The following is a 12,646-nucleotide window of genomic DNA, read 5'->3' on the forward strand; positions in this document are numbered from 1 at the left end:
TGTGGGATCAATTACTTATAAGTGATGGATTGATTCTAATTCAGTCATATTATGAGTATGCTAGTCATGTAGGTGATTCTTACGTCCTTATTACTCTACAATATATAACAAGATCAAGATCATGATGACGTGATGCTACTTTGGTGCGTATTTTCAAGACTCTGCACACAAAATTGACCGAGTCCAAAGTACGCTGAACTGGTCAAATTAAGTTTGAGTCATTCAGATAGGATATAGGAAGATCGTAAATGATTGTATGGTGATGATGATGCATATGAGACTTATCTAAGGTGTCAGATTGAATGAATGGTCGGAATTTATTATAAAATCTTTTAAAAAAATATTTGTACATTATTAGATTAATATTTTCAACATATTTGATTGATCGAGTTGTAATAGATAAAATCCGTTCAATCTTAAAAGTAGATAAGTATGCATCATAATCATAAGATTGGAATTTGTGTATGTACACAAATGTAATGAATGGTGCCCGATTAAAGGTGATTAAGTCAATGATTGAGGATAAACAACTACAGATTGGGACAAATCATTTATGGTCCACTTGTGAATTTGGTGTGGTTTATTTCGTAGGGAGAATTATAATCTCAAAGGTTCACACTGGATCTACCCAATTGGAGGGACTAAATTAGTTTTTCTAATCAAGAGGGAGTATGGTAATTTGGTACACATCATTAGCACCATAATATAAGATATCTTGGAGTTAGTCTCTAATTAGGATTTCTATATGATAGAGCCTATAAATATTGGTGTAGTACTTTGGTTTGTGATACTTCTCTTTATCCTTTCAAGTCCTAGCCTTAGATAAATCTTTTCCCTCATAGAAACTCCGGTCCACTAAATCTAGAGATTCTGTAGTGTGTATAATATTCTCTTTTCTTGTGGTTGAGAATCAACATCTCTAGTAGACTTTTTTCATATCGATATATGTTTTTGTGCAATGAGGAAGATGAAGTAATTGATCTGTTCTTGAAAATTTTACAATTACTGTTTGTTTTTGTTTTTGTTTTTTGTTTTGTTTTGTTTCTTTTTTTTTTTTGCATATCCACGTCTAGGCATAGGGATTGCCACATCAGAATTACTAAGCAAATGTATAGCTTATAATGTGTTGGTTATTGGCATTCAGTTACTAGGTTAAACTTGGATGGTTAGAAAAATCATCATCTTCTTAAGAAAAGAAGTGAGTGACATGATTCGATTCACTATAATTCAACTCGAGTTAACTGAGTTCATTGGTTGGACACCTTATGACATCGCAAGTGTGTTTCCTAGTGACTCAATCTTAAAATCACATTGAGTAGAGCTTACTTAGCTGGGTGTTGAGTCACTGAGTTTCAAAACTATGCTTTTTACATTCCTCTTCCGAGAAATGATCGATGCGCTATTAATTTCCCAGCAGCTTGTCATATAATCTATGAGCCATACCATCACAATCATCTGGAAGGAAAATTAGGCTGATCTACTCATTGGATGGGCCACAATAGCCTACTAACTCATACTATTGATTGTCCATTAATATTGATGTTGTCTTACTATCAATGCGTACATCGATCTGATTTTCATACCAAGTGATCATCATGGTATGGCTGACCATTTGCACAGTTAGGATATTCTAAATATGTAACACCTTGGCCGATGAAAAATGTATGTATCATAACTTATGGTACACCGACTGTGTTTGATCATTAGTCTTTCAGATTGTAAGGTACGAACCATCGGACAGTTGCCCTTAGAAGGGCTCGGTCCTAGATTTATCTTTAATGTAGAAGCATATTGGATGGTGACCCCAACACCACCCATATCCCCGGTGACCGGACTCTATATATGGGCCCACTGTGATGTATGTGTTTTATCGATAGTGTTTAATTATTTTGCAAGCTTATTTTAAGGTATGAACTCAAAATTGAAGCATATTTAAAGCTCAAGTAGACCACAACACAGGAAACAATAAGGATAATGACGTTCACCGTTAAAACCTTCGTAGACCCTATCGCGATACCGTGATATTTATTTGCCATCTAACTTGTTCTTAATTTCACACAAATCTTATTGAAGGGTGTCAAATAATCACTTGCTCTAAAAACTTGAGTCATTGGAGGATGGTGTATCAATGTATATTAATGGACTTTAACACTTCACCGCATGTGCAGGGTGAAGCTTTGCACGGGAATATATTGGACAAGGGTATAAGAACACTCACATCATAAATAGGCCGGGCTTGATTTCCGTTATCGGACTGGACTTGATTTTCCTGGCTCCCATGGGAGAATATAATACAAAGGCATTTTTGCTGCCCTTAGGATTCAAAACTTGACCTCTTACTCTGATTCCATGTCAAATAAGCACTTGCTCTAAAAGCTTGAGCAGCTAGAGGATGGTGTATTAATGTATATCAAGAGACTTTAACAAAGGGAAACACAAATATCAACTTGATTCAAAACCTATGTGCCCCTAAGAAATTTTCAATGGTAAATGTTTAATCCCCACTATTTCCTATGGTGTGCTCCACTTGAGCTTGGGATATACTTCAATTTGGGGCTCATGCCCTTAAATGACCTGGAAAATTTGATAGACGGTATGGATAAAGTACAAACATCATAGTGGGCCCCATAGAGTCTTGTCATAAGGGGTATGGTTGGTGTTGGGATCACCTCCCAATCCGCTTCCATGGAAAGGTAATGTATTGGTTGGGACGATCGATCATCTAGTTGTCCCTATGATGGATGGCCTGTTCTTCCAATACCGCACCATCCATACAATCCTAGTTGTCGATTTTCTTTACTTTTCGTCAATGAAAAGAAATCAACTAGTCTTGTTTTTTAACTTCGGTTGGAAGGCCACTCATTAGATGGCTAGATCACCCAATATGTGTATTTTGAATAGTCTGTAACCATCACCCTACCATGTCTATTGAGGAGAGATGCTCCAATATTCAATGCCTGACACACATGCAATGTGCCTCACTTATTAGGCAGGGCGTGTCACCCAATACCTAACACATGGCAGGTTGGAAGGCGATCCAAATGATTCATCTAGTGTGATGGTCCCCAGTTAAAAATTATACAAAACTGGCAATCCTATCTGTGCATACAATGGCCTTCAAATGGATGGTCAAGATTAGAGTGAATATTGATAAGATAAAATGATGGCTAGGATTGTTCATCCAGTGTAATTTTTCACCAGGGCCATCAAAGTACAATGTTCATAAGTAAAACAGCCAAAACCACCTCCTCATGTACTAGTGTGAGGTACCGAGCCATGAACATCCCCATATGCTAGAAGTAGATGTTAAACCTGTATCGCATAATTGACAGATCGTTGATGCATCAATAATGTAGATTCAATGTCATAACCTTAAAGCATACTTGATTGGGAAGCCGCCATTCCCGATTTCTCGATGTAGCTGACGGGAATCTTGATCTTTTACGCCTCACACCCTCAGGAGAACCTTTCAATGAGACTAGGATTTTCTTTCATATGTTGATGAGGGGACTAAGACATGTATTTATAGGAAAGAATTGGTTAAAGAAGCTTACCCATCACACTTCTCTCCTCTAAGGTCTTCACATCGTAAGTTTCCATATCCGGCTTAATAACCGTGTATTCAAGCATAACATCTAGCCCAATTGGAATAGTGTCCTAAGGCGTCTACGTGTGAATTGATGTAGGACCGTACGATTCAATTGCACGTGTAGATCTATTACCGATAAGTTAATCCGAATTAAGCCACTAATGAATCTAATTACGTTCGGGCCAGATATGAGCCGTAAAGCTGGTCAGCCCAATTGTACTTGGCGATTGCATGTACGGGTTGTCCATCGCCCAAGGCAGGGCAGAAATTTCTGAAACTCCAGGAGCCCATGGGCCTCACTGGGCTTGTGGTCCATCGCGAACGACAGACTCGGACGACACCCGAAAATGAACAAATCACACCGTCCTGTCGGCACTTGTAAAATGCAAGTCGCCCTAACTTGGGAATAAAAATATGAAATTTTAAATCAAATGGCCCCGCTACTTAAATTAATGAATCAGGGCATTTCAGCCGTAGGATCTCTTTTAAACTTTCATCGAAGGCTAGAGATATTTCCCTGTGCTCGCCCACAAAATCTGACCCTTGATCGAGGATCGGTGACCGTTGATCACAAATCGAACCATTACGGCAAAATCCCACATCCGTTTGCCGTCAAACTTTACTCAGCCCTTCATCGGGCTATGGGGCACCTGTCCCATGAATTGGATGGGCCAGAGGGCCATCAGGGTCGCCCCAATAGCCAAAAATGGGCCCCGTAAGGCCGTTTGAAGAAATTAATGGAACCCAGGGCCAACTGTTTAAATTTCTAGGTATATAAGCTCTTAAGCCTTTCTCTCTCTCATTTCCATTAAAATTTTAGCAACTGAGAGTGAGAGAGAGAGAGAGAGAGAGTTGTGTAGTGCATGTGGTGCTTGGGGACTGAAATTCCCCGCACTTACACCCCTACATTGCTGGAAACCCTGACCCGATCATCGTAGAAACAAGCCACGTCCGATCCAAGGTAAAATTCTGACTCCAATTCATCTCTCCTTAGTTATAAGCAACATGCATGCACCTTATAGCAGATTTCGTATGACACAAGGTTCCGACACGTCAAGTTTGCGGACCCGTTGACGCTAGAGCGACTCCAAGGACCCCTAATCGACAATAGGTACAGACTATTACCTTTAGGTGGCTGATTATTGTACCTAGTGTAAATCATAGTGATTTTGTGTAGAAACTATGTGTGCATGTTGCTGAATTTATGTATTGTTTGGTTTAGGACCCATGCTTAGAATTTTCCTAAAATTGGCAGAGGGATTTAGGTCCCGAGGTTCCTTAATATGTAGATTGCTGAATTTTTAGTCAATTTAGGAAATTGCATGTGCAATTCCCCAATGTTGCTAATTTTGTACCTTAAATTTTGTCTCATGCAATTGATAGATGTAATTGGGAGAATTGTTGTCCACTTGTTGAATTGCTGAATTTTGTTGCACTTGACTTCTCCTATGTTATTGATTTGTTATGTCATATGTTGGCACACACAATTGAATTGGTGTGAGTTGGGTGTATGGCTGTTCATTTTGTTGAATTGCTGAAATATGTCGAACTTGATCTCCATTGCTGCTGATCTTGTAAGATTGACCTTGTCACATGCGGATGTTTTATGGGATCTAGTGTATTGCTGTCCATATTGTTGAAATTTTAAAATATGCTAATTTATTGATGGAATTGTTCCTAGAATTGTTAAATATATGCTATATACTTGCGCACATGCCCCTTGTGGATCGGCCAGCCAACCGGAACTCTTTGGGCAACTTTTCCGTTGGGTCAGCCCACAGGCAAGTCTGGCCTGACTAGCCAAACCGTGAGTCACCGGCCGTAGTTGGACTACATGAGACGTTATTATCAGGTCGTACAGTTTGTAGTTTGTCTCATGGGGGCAGATTAGTCCACTGGTTGGTCATCCTCGTATGTTAACCATGATTGTACACGCCTAATTGAACCTGAGGTACCCTGTAACCCTTGCACTCACTGTTAACCATAATTTGCGGTCCATAAGACTCATGAGCCAGGGATGGTAGTATGAGACACTATGCCCAAGATGTAGGCCTACATTGGGGTGATGAGCCTCCCCGTAGTGACCAGTGAGCACTGAAGACTCGTGAGCTGGGGATGGTAGTATGAGACACTATGCCTGAGCTGTCGGCCTATGCTGAGGTGACAATCTCCCCATAGTGACCGTGAGCAGGACTCTAAAGTCCTAATTGTTTTTGTATGAGCTTAAAGGCTATGGGAATGACAAACCCTCAAGGGCTAATGATCGCGAGTGTCATACGACCACTTCCATTAGAGCTGCATGATCGGATTAGGGTAACGATTCGTCGGGGTATCTCGGTTTCCCTAACCTGCTGGATAAATGAACTTAACTAATTAACTCGGCTAACATGCACTACATGCATTGACTACTTTTGCAATTGGGCAATTGAGGTTGCTTGTGGGAGTGTTGATTTGCGAATGTTAGATGTTGTCGCAAGAGGGAGTGTTGTGGTGAGAGGCATACATCATATCATTAAAACATGCATTTGCATTAATCAGAGTATCTAGGGTTCTATGAATGTATGCTTTTCACTAAATTTACTCCCATGCATGATAATTTATGTAACTTATTGTTAATGCTACCACTGAGTTAGCTACTCACTCCCACTCTGGGACGGTGTTTTAAAACACCAATTAGAACTTGTCATAGATGTAGGGATGATGGAGCAGGATGTTCTGGAGGGTACCGGCATGGACAATGAGGAAGAGCGGGCGTACTTCCAGGCCTTTGGCAGATCATTCTAGTTCGGTGGACGATCGCGGGATTGGGCCAAGGCTTTAGTCATTTTGGGTCGTATGTATGGATGGGACTAGATCCCTGGTTGGATATTATTTTGGATATTTCGGTCTTATGTTTGGATGTTTACCTTATTAGTAGCACTTGACATTTCCGTATGTGATATTGTTACTCTATGCTTGGTTTAGTTCTCCATTGTCCATAGGATACTTCATTTATAATTGCCTATGGGGCCCATTAGGGCATACGTGGCACTCGGGAATTCGGGAGCCGAGTTCTTACTTGACCCTCAAATTTCAGGGCGTTACATCAAACGTCCCACCCTAAACCTATTTACAATGATCACAATTGTAATGGGGCTCACTAAATAACCCAATTTGAATAATCCAATAGTCAGACCTGAACCGATGATCATGTGTGGCCCACTGGATGGAGTCTTATAGTAGAGAAAGAGTCGTTCATAGTAATGCCACCTAAAATGTAGAACCCCTTGTGTTTTACCTTCCCCATGAAGCGTTCAAATAATGGGTCATCTGTGATCTAAGTCGTCTATTTAGCAAGTCATGTCCATAGATCACCCATAGAAAATTACATATAACAAATTGTCCTGGTTTAAGAATAGCCACCTTAACTTGGATGTGATAAATGAAAATGGTTAAAGGTCAACATTGAAGAGGAAAATCATGATGACTAAGCTCGTCCCTTTAGCGTAATTTTCAACAGGGTACCATTAGAGTTTTATATAACAATAGACTTTAAAATTTTCATTTTTTAAAAATTTATAGTTAACCTAATTCTACCGATCCCCATCAAGATATTATCAAGTTTACATGAATAAAGGTGAAGCATTGGCTAGGATTTATATGTAAATCATCACTATCCAAAACCATGTAGATTGTTAATATTGTTCCCTCAATTGAGAATGCTCTCTCCCCAATCTATCCTAGATGAGGAGAGAAGAAGAGCAAAAACGTCACTCCCTAAAGTAAGGCTAGGACAACGCACAAGAGTTGTTCAAGGTAGACCTGATGTAGAGAGGGTCATAGACACTTTCATGACAAAGATGGACCAGAGAAGGCATGATCAGAGGCATAAGTGAACAGGACCATTAGAACCTTAAAACAGTTGTATCTCACAAACCGGAATGAGTTCTTCGGAAGAAGAAGCTACTTTAGCCAACCAACCCTGCTATGCCAGGTTACCTACGTCGGATTCGCGAGATTTCATCAGATCGACGTTCAAAAGTCCATTTTATTTTCATTTTTACTATAGCTAGTAGTTTTAATTCAATCATAACTTTTAATCCTTTGAGTTGTAGTAGCCATGCCCAATGTTGAGTGTCAAATATTGCATATTTTTCGGTATTTATATCTTGGTTTTATGAATATGATAATGCTTAATGGGTATATTTTATACATGTTTGTATTGCAAGGCGAATCTAAGAGCTTGGATTAAAAAGAATGTTAAAAGCATGGATTTGATGCTCAAGAAGGCAAGGGATGGATCTTAGGAGACCAAGATTGAAGAATTCACATGCCAAAGATCCAAGGAAACTAAGTGATGAATGAAGAGAATCGAAGATTTGAAGTGAAGAAAAGGAATCCTGAAAATTGTCCTGTAAACAGATTTCGAGACCAGAAAAACATAGTTCTAGAAAATTGCTAAAATAAACTTTGATTCTATCGAAGGCACTTAGATGCATCGAAGGAACTTAAATGCATCAAAGGTGTAATCGAGAATTTCAGGATCTTCAAGCCAAACTTGCTGGACAGTTCTGGACAAGTTCCAATTCCATCTAAGGTACTTAGATGCATTGAAGCTTTTGTCGAAGGCCCTTCGATAGCATCGAAAGATTATGCATATTTTACATGAATTGCGTAAATTTGATGTGGTTTCTAGACTTTTCCAACTCGGTGCGAAAGTTGGAGTTCCCTAACTATAAATAGGAGTTTCTATGATGCTCTAAAGTATTTTCTAGGGTTTAGAAAGGGAAAGGAGGCGTATGTGGAGCACCGATGACGTTCTTCTACTCCGATTTCTTCATGAGTTCTTGTTCACAACTCCAAGTGTAGGGTCGTGATGTAGTAATAATCTCGGCAAGACCGAGGTCGAATCCACAAGGACTGAACCTTGTACGTAATCTGAAAGTAACTAGAACTAGAAGTAGAAGAAGATGTGATCTAAATCAGAAAAATTTAAGAGAATAATTGTAAAGTACTTAACCAAAACTTGTAAAATTCAAAGGTGGGAAACTAGGGTTTCCAAGGATCCACTTGTAGAGATCAGGGAGATCTATGCTTGATTTAAAAACACAACTGGAATTAGAGTCCCATCTTCATCCAATTGGAAGATATTTCATTAAAATCCAAATCTGAACTTCCTTTGATCTGGTTTTCAAGAGATGAGAGCTATGAGAATTAGAATTGATTCCATCACAAAACCATGCCCACGAGGCAAAGTAAATAATAGAATTTAACCAATCCACAACCAATCTGAAAGAGTTATGAACGTTAGGAAGGATTCCACCATCCAACCATGTCCATGAGACAATGGTGAACAACAGGGCTTCCTAACTTCACGCTCATAATAATGAAAAGGACATGCTTAAAGCTATCGCAGATCCATTGTAATTTAAGTCACAATAAACCATTAAAAACTAAAAACATTCCTTATAATCAAACTATAATCAAAATTAGTTCAACTTAAATATGAATCAAAGCATAGAAAACATCCCATCACACTACAAGCTTCACCTCTTAGCCCTAGCTAAGAGGTTTAGCTCATCATAGACATAATGATCCAAAAACTCTTAAGGAAAGACATAAAAAAAGAAAAAGCAAAGAAAGGAAGGAAGAACTCTTTGAAGCCGGCCGCAACTCCACGTCTCTCTCTCTCTCTCTCTCTCTCTCTCTCTCTCTCCCCTTCACACGTCCAGATAATGATGCCCACGTTCTCCCTCTCCTTTTATAGCCTTCATGAGGCAGTGGAGAGCTTGGAGTCGGTGTGTAAGGAGAACGTGCGTGCGTCTTTACGCAACACCTTACGTGCGAAGCGACATTGGAAGAAAAATCACAAGAAATTCTTGCGTTTAACCTGATTTCTTGGGACGGTGAAAGCCTGATTGCAGGATCTGAGCCACTCAGGCTTCTTGGCCTCGGTTGGCCCCACCTTGGAGGTGATTTGAATGGTTGGAATCATCGGTCCGATCCCAGCCAAGATTGCCGAACAATCCGAAATTCTCAATTTTTTGGACGCGTGTAAGCCCTACGCGGGTTGCGCTGAGATGCTCGGTAGGCCCCGCAGTGATGTTTTCGGAGAAATGCACCCCGTCCATTAGATTTGTGGCAAAATTTCAGTCAGGAATGGACGATTTTGCTCGAGTTTGGTGTGGCCCACTATATCAAATCTTCCCGCCGTTCATCTGGCATTTTATGGCGATCTACGTGTGTACATGTGCATGTGACTAAGATATCAACGTCGGTACGGTCAGCCCCACGTCTTGGATTAAATGGACGGTTCAGATCAGCTATATGGGCGATGATGGTGGCCCACTTCAAGTCCCCGGCAAGCCAACCTGCTGTTTCAAAGAAGGGTCGGGTCAACGACCCTTGACCGGTCTTGGCGGTTAGGTGCGGCGCAGGAGTGCATCTGTTGTGCACTCTCATGCCCCCATGTGGGGTCCACTGTGATGCTTATGAGAAATTTGCTTCGTTCATCCATTTTGCCATCTGATTTAAGGGGTTGAGACCAAAATTGAAGAATATCTAGAGATCAAGTGTGTAAGGCTCGTATCCTAGACCGTACTGTTTCGTAGGCTTCTGCGGTCCTCCCGGTCGAATTCCGGCAACTCGCGATCTGTAATCGGTATTTACGCGCAACTCTGAGTCGTATCCCGTATTCCAGAGTCAGCTCAACCCGAGACTTGTATCCTTGCGGCCGCGCCGTCGTTGCAGTTCCGACGCCGCATCTCGCACGCTGATACGATACCCAGGGCAGGAGATGTGGGCCCGTGTTCAGTTTGAGGAAAATGCCGAGCATTTGTAAACCCAAGAGAACATGTCCCATCAATCACATCAATTTTGTTAAGTACATATCCCATCCCCAAGTACAAGCAACCCCTAAAGTCAACTCTCTCTCTCTCTCCACCCATCCCTTTTTAAAGTACATCCATCACTCACCCATCACTCCATCCATCACCCATCCCTTACATCATCTCTCTCTTTCTCTCAAACCATTCTCCCAAGCAAGAGAGCAACCGTCCATGGCTTTCCAAAGAGAGGAAGAAGCTAGGTGTGGCCCACCTCCTTACCACCCAATCCCAACCCTTCAATCTCCATCATCCTCTATCAAAGTGGTAGCCAAGGTGTTAGGCACTCAATGGAGCCCAGAAGAAGCAAGAATGGTGGGTGATTTCATGACTTCCACCATTGTTTTTATTGTAATTTGAGGGCCCACATATGGTGGGACCCATCTTGATGTATGCATTGTATAGGGAGGACTCATAGTGGCGAGGTCCCTCCCCTTCTCACGTCTCTCTCTCTCTCTCTCTCTCTCTTTGATGCCGTGTGGCCCACTTGATGCGTGTGTTATATCCATGCCATCCATCACGGTGGAGCCCACTTTGGTGTATATGAGAAATCCACATTGTCCAGCTATCTGGACGATGAGACCTACCCCATGTACGTGTTGTATCTAGGACGTCCTTCCTGGATAGACCCTAGATGAAGGGAGAAAACAAATATTAGCTTCTTCCAGGCTGGTGGGTCCCACACGTGTGGACCCACCTGCCACTTGGGGCCCCTCTGTGATATATGTGCCATCTGCACCGTCCATCTTGACGGTTCTATGCAGACCCACGTGATGTGTGTGTTTTCTACACCGTCCATCTGGATGGTGTTGTGCAGGCCTATCTTTGATGAATGTGTTGTCTGCATCGTCCATCTGACGGTACTGTGTCGACCACCGTGATGTAGGTGATTTGCACCGTCCATCTGGATGGTTCTGTGAGGGATACCATGATGTATGTTTTCATCCCACGACGTCCATCTGGACGGGAGGTGTGGGGACCACCTTGATGTATGTGTTTTATCCCAGCCGTCCATCTGTTTGGGCGGTGGTGGGTGAAGCCACCATGATTTATGTATTGTATCCCTGCTGCCCATCCACTTGACAGATATGAGGGCCCACCCCACACGTGTGGGGGTGGGACCCACCTTGATGTAAGTGTTTTATATCCACTTCGTCCGCCATCCAGGGCTGGGACGTGGACCCCACTTGCTGCATGTGTGCAGCATCCACACCGTCCATGTGTATGGGACGGTGAGCCCTGATGTATGTGGGAACACCTTGATGTATTTTATATTCACACCGTCTAGTGGTTTGAACGGTGGGGACCACCTCAATGTATGTGTTTTATGACCTTGCTGTCCGTCCATTTTGGACGGGCGGGACCCACCTTGTGCATGTATGTGTGGGCCGATCGTGGTGTATGTGTTTTATACACATCGTCCGTTCATTTGTGAGGCCCGTCGTGATGTATGATTTCAAGTTGCCCATCCATTTTCCTGGGTAATGGGCTGCCCCATTAGGATTAGTCCCACCTTGTGATGCAATGGGCCCACTTGATGTATATGAGGCCCATTGTTAAGGCCTATGTGATACGGCCCACTTGATTATATGAAGCCCATGTGTTGCAGCCCATTTAATGTATTTGAGGCTCATGTGCATGGCCCACCTGTTACGTATTTATGGCCATTGATGCGGCCCACTTGATGTATATGAGGCCCATTGGTGTGGCCCATGCGATGTGACCCACTTGATGTATAAGGCCGAGGTGGTGCGGGCCATTGTGATATGTAATAGGCCCATGAGACGCGGCCCATTGCGATGTGTAAGGCCCATGTGATACGGCCCATTGTGATGTTTTTGTAGCCCATTTAGTGAGGCCCATTATGATGTGCATTAGGCCTAATGTGATGTATTTGAGGCCCATGTGCAGGGCCCACCTATTGCATATTTATGGCTAATTGATGCGGCCTACTTGATGTATATGAGGCCCATTGGTGCGGCCCATGCGATGCGGCCCACTTGATGTGTAAGGCCCAGGTGGTGTAGCCCATTGTGATATGTAATAGGCCCATGAAACGCGGCCCATTGCGATGTGTAAGGCCCATGTGATGTGACCCATTGTGATATTTTTGTGGCCCATTTAGTGAGGCCCATTATGATGTACATTAGGCCCATGGGTTGTGGCCCATGTGATGTATTTGAGGTCCATGTGC

This window comes from Magnolia sinica, chromosome 17 (genome assembly GCF_029962835.1).
Source record: "Magnolia sinica isolate HGM2019 chromosome 17, MsV1, whole genome shotgun sequence".
Classification (NCBI taxonomy): Eukaryota; Viridiplantae; Streptophyta; class Magnoliopsida; order Magnoliales; family Magnoliaceae; genus Magnolia; species Magnolia sinica.